The sequence below is a fragment of the Pseudophryne corroboree genome, chromosome 1, assembly GCF_028390025.1.
Source record: "Pseudophryne corroboree isolate aPseCor3 chromosome 1, aPseCor3.hap2, whole genome shotgun sequence".
Classification (NCBI taxonomy): domain Eukaryota; kingdom Metazoa; phylum Chordata; class Amphibia; order Anura; family Myobatrachidae; genus Pseudophryne; species Pseudophryne corroboree.
In genome coordinates, this window is record NC_086444.1 from 767,346,464 (window position 1) to 767,358,657 (window position 12,194).

A 12,194-nucleotide genomic window follows, 5' to 3' on the forward strand; every position below is an offset into this window, starting at 1 on the left:
TATGTCCAGTGGTACTGCCGTATAAGTCCAGTGATACTGTCGTATAAATCCAGTCCAGTGATACTGCCGTATATGTCCAGTGATACTGCCGTATATGTCCAGTGGTACTGCTGTATAAGTCCAGTGATACTGCTGTATAAGTCCAGTGATACTGCCGTATATGTCCAGTGGTACTGCCGTATAAGTCCAGTGATACTGCCGTATAAATCCAGTCCAGTGGTACTGCCGTATAAATCCAGTGGTACTGCCGTATTAAATCCAGTACAGTGGTACTGCCGTATAAATCCAGTCCAGTGGTACTGCCGAATAAATACAATACAGTGGTACTGCCGTATAAATCCAGTCCATTGGTACTGCCGTATATGTCCAGTGATACTGCCGTATAGGTCCAGTGGTACTGCCGTATATGTCCAGTGGTACTGCCGTATAAGTCTAGTGATACTGCCGTATATGTCCAGTGGTACTGCCGTATAATTCCAGTGGTACTGCCGTATAAGTCCAGTGGTACTGCCGTATAAATCCAGTCCAGTAGTACTGCCATATAAATCCAGTGATACTGCCGTATAAATCCAGTGATACTGCCGTATATGTCCAGTGGTACTGCCGTATAAGTACAGTGATGCTGCCGTATAAGTCCGGTGATACTGCCATATATGTCCAATGGTACTGCCATATAAATCCAGTGATACTGCCGTATAAATCCAGTCCAGTGGTACTGCCATATAAATCCAGTCCAGTGATACTGCCGTATAAGTCCAGTGATACTGCCGTATAAGTCCAGTCCAATGGTGCTGCCATATAAGTTCAGTTGTGCTGCCCTGTGCTGTATATTATTTATTCCAAATAAAGGGATTATTAATATTTAATCTAAATAATTTTTACAGGGTTTGATGGGTGTGGTGTAGAGGTATGCTCTCCTGTGCTGCATTTTCTTATATAACTCCAGAAAAATAATGGAGAACAAAAATTTGGAGGATAAAATCGGGAATGATCAAGAACCACTTCCTCCTACTACTGCTGCTGCCGCTGCTGTTGTTGCTGCTGGGAGTCGATCGTCATCCCAGAGGGGAAGTTGGAAGACCACTTGTACTACTTCAGCTAAGCAATTGACTGTCCAACAGTCCTTTTCGAGGAAGATGAAATATGACAGCAGTCATCCTGTTGCAATGTGGATAACTGAGGCCTTAACAGCTATGTTGGTGTTAGACGTGCGTCCGGTATCCGCCATTAGTGCAGTGGGACTGCAGTGCTACTCCTAGTTGGGCCAGGTGTTTGTGCTGCACACTTGTGTTGCTTAGCTTAATTGCAACACTTTTACTTCTTTTCATGACGTGCTGTTTGAAGACTAGTTTTTTTTTATAAGTGCCATCCTGTCTGCCACTGCAGTGCTACTCCTAGATGGGCCTGGTGTTTGTGCCGCACACTTGTGTCGCTTAGCTTAGTAATAAAGCTATCTCGGTGCAACTTTTAGCAGCAGTGCAAACGCTAAGCCGCCGCCCTCTGGGAGTGTATATAAGCTTAGCAGAAGTGCGAACGAAAGGTTAGCAGAAAAGTGCTGACATTTTTTCAAGCAGTTTCAGAGAGGCTGCAGACCTACTCCTTCCTTGCGATCACTTCAGTCTGTTTAGTTCCTGCTTTGACGTCACAAAAACGCCCTGCGTTCGGCCAGCCACTCTCCTGTTTCCCCAGGCACGCCTGCGTTTTCATCAGACACGCCTGCGTTTTTTAGCACACTCCCGGAAAATGGTCAGTTACCACCCAGAAACACCCCCTTCCTGTCAATCATTCTCCGATCAACAGAGCGACGAAAAAGAGTCACTAGACCTTGTGTAAAACAGCATAGTTTTGTGTGACAGTACATCGCACGTGCGCACTGTAGCCCGTACACATGCACAGTTTTGCAGTTTTTTAACCTGATCGCTGCGCTGCGAAAATCGGCAGCGAGCGATCAACTCGGAGTGAGGGCCAATATTGTGAGGTGTGAGGTGTTCAGAATAGACTGGAAATGAGTGGAAATGAATGTTGTTGATAAAGCTGATTATCTTACAGGACAGAAAAAGCATTACCTTTGACTCATATTTGTGCAGGCCGCTGCGACCGCTAAGCGTGTGTGTGTAACCCCTAACAGATACGTACACGTTGCGTAAGCATGCCGTCACGCTGTAAGCACGGAGTAGCTACACGTGAGGCAGAATACACTTTATAACCCCTAGCAGGAAAGGAACACGACGCCAATTGTATTTAAATATGTTGGGGTCCGACCCACCAACAGTTATTTACTAACAGGGGGTTACAATAATAATACAATCACAATAAGAGATACAGGCTACAATCAATGATACATACGTTTGTTCGCACGCGCCACCCGGTCCCGGTCCTCGGTCAATCAAAATAAATTACTTTCAGAGAATGTGTGGCCGGCCAGGCAGCTTGGATTTTTATACATTTGTTCAGTTCATGATACAATAGACACTGTATGCTCTTCTTCCATTGGTTCGGGGGTGGGACATATCCTGTGCACTGGGGATCATTGGTCAGCTCAAGCGGTGGGCGATGACTAAGTCTTGAGATGTGATTTTTGTTGTTTGCATCTGAGTTCCCGCCCCATGACCAGTTAAACCCATCACATTAATCATTCATAAATCTGGTATTATTAATAACTTATTGTTGCAATATGTGACAATATTCTCATACCCACCAGATTACTGCTTATGTGACCCTGAACAATATGATCCCACACATGATATGATTATCCATTTCCATCCTCAAGATATACATATATCCATACATATATATATACATATATATATACATTTACACATACACATACATACACATATACATACACTCACATATATTCCTGCTATTACAATTTGTTAGGAAGTATATATATATATATTTCCAAGAGTTTAGACTATGAATGTTATTACCTCAGATATCTAAATGTCTGGTATGTAGTTTGTCAGCTGTTGCTAATCGAGTTCTTTCCAGTTAAACAAGCTTTCTGGATATTGGCTTCTTGTTTGTCCTAGCTTCAAGTAAGACAATGACAGTCCAGTATTTACTGTCTTCGACAGATACTGGACAACTCTAGAACAATGGGGGTAACCAAAGTTATTTTCCTTCTTCATAGGATTACAAAGCTTTGCGTAAACAAGTCAGTCTGGTACATTGTGCTTGATTTTCTAGGAGGATAATTTATGTGTGACGAGTAACTTGCTATTAGAAGGATGTACAGAGAGTGTGTGATTTATGTATTATATGGGTAAAATATTGAATATGGCTTTTGATGGCTTTTCCGTGCGAATGCGTATGTTACCGTATTTACTCATACCACGTGCTAACACGCAAGACTGCGTAAGGGGTTATACATAGCTTGCGTGTATGTGTACGCACGGCAGAACAAGCACGCGCACTGAGGCCATCTGTGTGGTGTTTGCACGTGATGTGTGTACCGTAATATTTTCCGACTTCAACATTATTGAGGTTAATATAATACCATAAAGGGTGGTTTTGGCAAAACCTGTCCAGATCCAAAACACGAGCGGGGATCCAGATCCAAAACACGAAAAGTGCCCACCGCACATCTCTACTTCAGGCACAACATTCGGATTTGCTATGCCAGCAGGAGGTGTTTAAAAATAATTTCAGACGCCTCCTGTGGCATTAGAATAATTTATCATTAGTGGCTGCGACAACCATGAATAAATGATCCAACAATATTTGTTAAAGTGTTAATAGTTTAGAATTTTCAAAGCCTTGAATTACTGTAGCTGAATGCCACAAATAACTTGGTAAGAAGATGGATTGGGAGGTGTACCTAACAGGTCAGCCGTGGAATCTAATTTGTAAGATAAACAAACTTGGTGCCCTTATACAAATGTAAGCAGCTTTCCAACTGATGTTTACAGTGTTGTAGATATAGAAAATGCTGTAAAATATGTACAGTATGATCTATATTTTTTTCCATCACAGCCATGGTCTCTGACCATCATCATCATCATCACAGTTTTTTGCCATAGGTGTCGATCACCCACAAGAGATACATCTTCCCACAGGCTAACTGCAGCAGCTTCCACTGCTAATTATCTTGCAGTAATGTGAAAATGCTTTTACTGCATTTGGTTATTTTTCTCCCCTGTTTTCTTCAAGCACAAGGAGGGGGTCAATTTAGTAGTACATAAAAATCTGAATATGGCCAAAAATTCATATTTTATCTAAAAATGGGATTGCATCTAACGCTAACATAACTCATAGGAGTGGGCAAGTCCCCCGGCCAGCTGCCACCTGTCTACACCCCATCGTGTCATTGTGGCCCCGCCCCTTGCCTCATAATGCCTGTAATTTCAGCATTATAAAGCGGGGGCGGGTCCATGATGATGCAATTTTGTAAACACCCCGGATCCGCCCCTACCCAGCATCATCCACCTCTGCCATGCCCCCAGTACACCACACATCCCCGCCATACCTAGCTGGTTGCTTCCTCCCAGAGGGGGCGGACGGAATGTCAGCAAGTATGCTCTATTCCTACACTGCAATTTAGATTTGAGCTTGGACACGCCTCTCCCATATCCAAATCTTTCTGCACGTTACATATGTATGTCCCACCTACATGGTTTTACCAATGTGCAGATACTGTACTTGAGCTTTCTTGCTTTTTTCCCACACTCAGACTCAGCCCCATAATATGAAATACTTTATCCGGATATGGAACAGTATGAAGAGGTGACAGTAGAACTTTACAGTATGGGGGTAATTCCAAGTTGATCGCAGCAGGAAATTTTTTAGCAGTTGGGCAAAACCATGTGCACTGCAGGGGGAGCAGATATAACATGTGCAGAGAGAGTTAGATTTGGGTGTGGTGAGTTCAATCTGCAATCTAAATTGCAGTGTAAAAATAAAGCTGCCAGTATTTACCCTGCACAGAAATAAAATAACCCACCCAAATCTAACTCTCTCTGCACATGTTATATCTGCCCTCCCTGCAGTGCACATGGTTTTGCCCAACTGCTAAAAAATTTCCTGCTGCGATCAACTTGGAATTACCCCCTATATTTTGATAGCCTAACAAGATATGTGCAAATATTTGCTGTTTATTACATATTTGCATCAATACACCAAGCCATTGCTTTATAGGTCACTGCCTTACACTCTAATGCAGCGTTCACAAAGAAGATTGATATGCATATAATTAGCAAGGGATAATAAAGCAGAGAAGCCACACTGTCACTCATTATTACCAGAACATAAACAAAAATGGCAACACTTTAGGCAATGAATAATACAATTATCAAGTAAGCATCTACATAGCTAGAAGGAAATAATATCTGGGTCAACAATATTGCTGTCAAGGCCTAGAATGCTGCACAGAAAAAATTAAACTAGGGAAAGAAGGGAAATCCTATTATATAATCAACTGAAAGGGAGAAAGAGAACAGTTTTCACCAACTGGAGCATAATCTTGCTGAATGTAATAGGTTGCGGGTTTCATGCTGAATCAGCAACCGTCTGCCAATGTGCAGAGGGCTATGAAGCCACATTCACTAGCATTTAAGCGTTGTTTGCTGATTAATTAAAGAAATAAAGCATAGGCTCCCCCTCTCTAAGCATAACCGGCTCCAGCACCTCTGCCCAGGGTGATATTAAATATATGAAAGCGCCTGATTCAGAGGTGGATGCAAACTGTTTGCGTATTTGAATTGTGTTTGTTGTACTGCACATGCGTTTAAGTCGCAGTGCGCATGTGACCCAATAGTTTTGCGATAGAGGTCTCAATGCAAATTTGTATGAAGACTGATTGACATGCAGTGGCCACTAGTGGGAGGTAACAGGGGGTGGTGCCTAAAGTGCATGCTAGTTGCAACAAATTCAGAGCCATGTCTCAGCCTTTGACTGCATCGCTGTACATGATTATAAAGGCTCCTATGGTTTAGTTGCAATGGACATCTGAGCAAGTATAGGGGTGTATGCAAGCAGTGGATAAGAGACACCATCAGTGGGCATCTCTGTATAAATCACTGAGGCTGCCTCATTAGCATATTTTCACAGAGCCGCTGAATCTGAATACCGCCCTCCAATCCTCCCCGTTTCTCTACAACTCCCTCTCCTCCTACGGTTTCTCCACTTGTCTACCCTCCACACCACAATTCCCTCGTTCTTTGCACCATAGTTGCCTAGTTTCTGGCTGCTCTTCCTGGGAGAGAGGAGGAGTGAGGCGGGTGCATGGTGCATCACAGGGGGCTGGGTGAGGGTGGTGCTATGTAAATAAGGCTGCACAGGGACGTGGAGGTTGTGATCACGTTTTTGTAGCCATGACCCCTGCCCTATAATGCTGAAATTAGTAGCATTACACTGCAGGTGGCATGGTTGCGATTATGCAATTCATAGAGAATCGCATCATTGACTGCCCAGACCACCAACTTCACTCACTAAGTGGATGGCCGGGTCCAGGGAGTTGCTGTTTTAATTCGGTAGACTTGTCTATTCTTCTGGGAGGCCGGGAGGGCCACGCGATTTTTGGGAGGCTCCCGGCCATTCCGGGAGAGTAGGCAAGTATGCTTTGCACTCTGCTGTCCCCAGGTCTATTCAAAGTCAATGGTCAGACGCAGATCTGATGCTAAGATTGCAGATTCCATTCAGATTATTTGTAAAAAATAGAAATCCACACCTTCAACATTTTATTATTATTATTATTATTATTATTATTATTATTATTCTTTAGTTATATAGCACCTCAAGGGATCCACAGCGCCCAATTACAGAGAACATAAATAAGCAAAACAAGAAAACTGACTTACAGTTCAAGACAATATAGGACAAGCACAGGGCATATAAACAGAGCTGGCCATAGGCATAGGCAAACTAGGCAATTGCCTAGGGCATTTGATATGCCTAGGGGCATCAGCAGCTTCTGCTGATTAAAATTATATGCGGCATGCCTATATCCTGTATGTAGCATTTCATATGCAGATACAGCCACCGTCTCACACAGTATATAGGCATGCTGCATATCAGTTTAATCAGCAGAAGCTGATTGTGCATCCTAGACACATAGCAATGCAAATAAGATGCATTTTCATAATAAAGAAAGGTGCCCGACGTTAGCATTGATGCAAGATTTGTGAGGACACATCTGTATCCAAGCAGAGGCAGAGGTCACAGTGTTAGTGGCAGTGTGAGTGCTGTGTGCATGTGAGTGGGTTGGTTGTGCAGTAGTGTTCGGAATATGTGTAAAGAGCATTATGTGTGTCATGTAAAAATGCATTAATAATGTGCAACATATGTGTAAGGGGCACTATGTGTGTCATGTGTATAAGGGCAGTAATAATGTGCGGCATATGTGTAACAGAGTACTACTATATGTGTGTCATTATGTGTATAGGGGCACTAATAATGTGCAGCAAATGTGTAGGGGGCACTATGTGTGTCATTATGTGTATAAGGGCATTAATAATGTGCGCCATATGTGTAAGGGACATTATGTGTAAAAGGGCATTAATAAAGGTTGTCATAATGTGTAAGGCGCATTATGTTTATAAGGACATTAATGTGTCTCATATGTGTAAAGGGGCATTACTGTGTGGAATTGTTTATAAATGCATTACTAATGTGTGGCATTATGTGTATAAGGTGCTCTACTATGTGGCGTTGCATATAGAAAGGGCACTACTGTTTCGTCTAATGTGAATAAAGAGCAATAAGGTGTGGTGTAAAGTGAATAAGGAGCAATTCAGTGTGATGTAATGTGAATAAGGGGCTCTACTGTGAGGAGTAACGTTTATAAGGTAAAGTGATACTACTGTGGGATGTAATATGAATTACGGACACTATCGCAAGATAAAATGTGAATAAAGTTGTAGTACTGTGTGGCGTAATTGGAATTGGGGGTACTATTGTGTGGCCATGCCCCTTACCAGCAAGAAGATGCCCCTTTTTGGGCTGTGCGTCAAATGTGCGAACTGTTCCTATTTAAAATATAGGGGGTACAAGGACTGCTATGGGTGAGGGGTGATGGTGCTGGGAAAGAGGTGCAAGGTGAGAGGCAGAACCAGGGTGGTGCTAGGGGGCACCAGCCAAAATCTTGCCTAGGGCATCATATTGGTTAGGGCCGGCTCTGCACATGCCTAGCGGAATCGCTCCATTTTAGCTCCTCCTTCAATCTCTCCAGCTTCTTCTGCAAAAGCCTGATGAGGGGAATGACCTGACTCAGGCTGGCAGTGTCTGAACTGACTTCACGTGTGGCAAGTTCAAAGGGTTGCTGAACCTTGCACAACGTTGAAATCATTCTCCACTGTGCTTGAGTCAGGTGCATTCCCCCTCCTTTGCCTATATCGTAGGTAGATGTATAGGCTTGAATGGCCTTTTGCTGCTCCTCCATCCTCTGAAGCATATAGAGGGTTGAATTCCACCTCGTTACCACCTCTTGCTTCAGCTGATGGCGGGGCAGGTTCAGGAGTGTTTGCTGGTGCTCCAGTCTTCGGCACGCATTGGCTGAATGCCGAGGTGGCCCGCAATTCTTCTGGCCACCGACAGCATCTCTTGCACGCCCCTGTTGTTTTTTTAAAAATTCTGCACCACCAAATTCAATGTATGTGCAAAACATGGGACGTGCTGGAAATTGCCCACATGTAATGCACGCACAATATTGGTGGCGTTGTCCGATGTTACAAATCCCCAGGAGAGTCCAATTGGGGTAAGACATTCTGCGATGATGTTCCTCAGTTTCCGTAAGAGGTTGTCAGCTGTGTGCCTCTTCTGGAAAGCGGTGATACAAAGCGTAGCCTGCCTAGGAACGAGTTGGCGTTTGCGAGATTCTGCTACTGGTGCCGCCGCTGCTGTTCTTGCTGCGGGAGGCAATACATCTACCCAGTGGGCTGTCACAGTCATATAGTCCTGAGTCTACCCTGCTCCACTTGTCCACATGTCCGTGGTTAAGTGGACATTGGGTACAACTGCATTTTTTAGGACACTGGTGACTCTTTTTCTGACGTCTGTGTACATTCTCGGTATCGCCTGCCTAGAGAAATGGAACCTAGATGGTATTTGGTACCGGGGACACAGTACCTCAAGAAATTCTCTAATTCCCTGTGAATTAACGGTGGATACCGGACACACGTTTAACACCACCGCAGCTGCCAAGACCTGAGTTATCCGCTTTGCAGCAGGATGACTGCTGTGATATTTCATCTTCCTCACAAAGGACTGTTGGACAGTCAATTGCTTACTGGAAGTAGTACAAGTGGTCTTCCGACTTCCCCTCTGGGATGGCGATTGACTCCTAGCAGCAACAACAGCAGCGCCAGCAGCAGTAGACATTACACTCAAGGATGCATCGGAGGAATCCCAGGCAGGAGAGGACTCGTCAGACTTGCCAGTGACATGGCCTGCAGGACTATTGGCTTTCCTGTCTAAGGAGGAAATTGACACTGAGGGAGTTGGTGGTGTGGTTTGCAGGAGCTTGGTTACAAGAGGAAGGGATTTAGTTGTTAGTGGACTGCTTCCGCTGTCACCCAAAGTTTTTGAACTTGTCAATGACTTCTGATGAATGCGCTCCAGGTGACGTATAAGGGAGGATGTTCCTAGGTGGTTAACGTCCTTACCCCTACTTATTACAGCTTGACAAAGACAACACACGGCTTGACACCTGTTGTCCGCATTTCTGTTAAAATAATTCCACACCAAAGAGGTGATTTTTTTTGTAATTTGACCAGGCATGTCAATGGCCATATTCATCCCACGGACAACAGGTGTCTCCCCGGGTGCCTGACTTAAACAAACCACCTCACCATCAGAATCCTCCTTGTCAATTTCCTCCTCAGCGCCAGCAACACCCCTATCCTCATCCTGGTGTACTTCAACAGTGACATCTTCAATTTGACTATCAGGAACTGGACTGCGGGTGCTCCTTCCAGCACTTGCAGGGGGCGTGCAAATGGTGGAAGGCGCCACTTCTCTCCGTCCAGTGTTGGGAAGGTCAGGCATCGCAACCGACACAATTGGACTCTCCTTGGGGATTTGTGATTTAGAAGAACGCATAGTTCTTTGCTGTGCTTTTGGCAGCTTAAGTCTTAATTTTTCTAGCGGGAGGATGAGTGCTTCCATCCTCATGTGAAGCTGAACCACTAGCCATGAACATAGGCAAGGGCCTCAGCCGTTCCTTGCCACTCTGTGTCGTAAATGGCATATTGGCAAGTTTACGCTTCTCCTCAGACGCTTTTAATTTAGATTTTTGGGTCATTTTACTGAACTTTTGTTTTTTGGATTTTACATGCTCTCTACTATGACATTGGGCATCGGCCTTGGCAGACGACGTTGATGGCATTTCATTGTCTCGACCATGACTAGTGGCAGCAGCTTCAGCACGAGTGGATCTTGATCTTTCCCTATTTTACCATCCACATTTTTGTTCTCCATCTTTTAATGTGTGGAATTATATGCCAGTAATATATCAATAGCAATGGCCTACTGTACCGTACTGCTATATATATATTGCGAAAAAAATGGAATGACACAGCGCCACTTGTGAGGTGGGTTCTCAGTAAAATATATAAAATATATAAAACAAAATTGCTGATAAAACACACGTAACCTCGCTAGAAGGTGTCTGCCAACCCTTAAGGATGCAGTCCTGGTACAGTACTGCTGGGAAATGTATAGAAATGGGGGGAATAAGGGTACCGGCGACTTGTGTTGTTTAAAATGCAATAGTTAAAAATAGATTTTAAAGCCAAAAAATATGTAATAATACAAACGAGCTTTAATATCACATAAAAGTGAATTACAACATAAAACGTACTTCAGAATATTAATAAAAGCATAAAAACATAAACATAAAAGGTCTTTTTTAAAAAGGTAAGGAAGTACTGACTTAACTCTTTAAAAATAGGCAAGGGAGTCACCACAGGGAGTCCAACGCGTTTCGTCACAACATACGTTTTATGTTGTAATTCGCTTTTATGTGATATTAAAGCTCGTTTGTATTATTACATATTTTTTGTCTTTAAAATCTATTTTTAACTATTGCATTTTAAACAACACAAGTCGCCGGTACCCTTATTCCCCCCATTGCTATATATATATATATATATATACTGGTATTCAGCAAAATTCTGCACTGTCCTCCTACTATATACTGCGCACAACAACAATGCAGCACAGATATGGATAGTATACTTGATGACACAGAGGTAGAGCAATGGACTACTGTACCGTACTGCTATATATATACTGGTGGTCAGCAAAATTCTGCACTGTCCTCCTACTATATACTGCGCACAACTACAATGCAGCACAGATATGGATAGTATACTTGACGACACAGAGGTAGAGCAATGGACTACTGTTCCGTACTGCTATATATATACTGGTGGTCAGCAAAATTCTGCACTGTCCTCCTACTATATACTGCGCACAACTACAATGCAGCACAGATATGGAGCGTTTTCAGGCAGAGAACGTAGATATTTGCAGCACAATGAGCACAGATATTTGCAGCACACTGAGCACAGATATTTGCAGCACACTGAACACAGAAACTGAGAGAACGCAGCCACGTCCTCTCGCTATCATCGCCAATGCACGAGTGAAAATGTCGGCGACGCGCGGCTCTTTATATGAAATACGAATCTTGCGAGAATACAACAGCGGGATGATGACGTTCAGGGGCGTTCGTGTTAACCGAGCAAGGCGGGAAGATCCGTGGCTGGCTCGGACCCGTGTAAACCACGTGACGTTCAGGGGGGGTTCGGATCTCGAGGAACCGAACCCACTCATCTCTACTCTTGACCCAGAGTAATGGCAAAAAAAATCCACGAACATCTGTCAAAATCTCTATGTGAGCTATTTTATCTTTTTCCGAAAAGACTTCACGTAATTTTGGAGTGTGTCTCTGAACAAGAGGATGCCACCGGAGAGGCAAATTGTCCCACATGATGAGCCGGGCCTAGGCATAGGAAAATAAGGCAAATTCCTATGGCATTTTGAATGCCTTGGCTCACCTTGACAGTGGGCAGTGGCGGTTTGCGGGGCACCTGACCTGGAATTTTGATTATGCAGTTTTATCATATTTCTCAGCTACTGCTCCAGCTATGATATTGTAATGTTATTCTCTGAAAGTCTTTATGATCTGCTTTCCCCTCCCACTCCTTTGTTATATTTCTGTAGCCTTTTCCTTTTGAAATTCAATAAAATTTCTG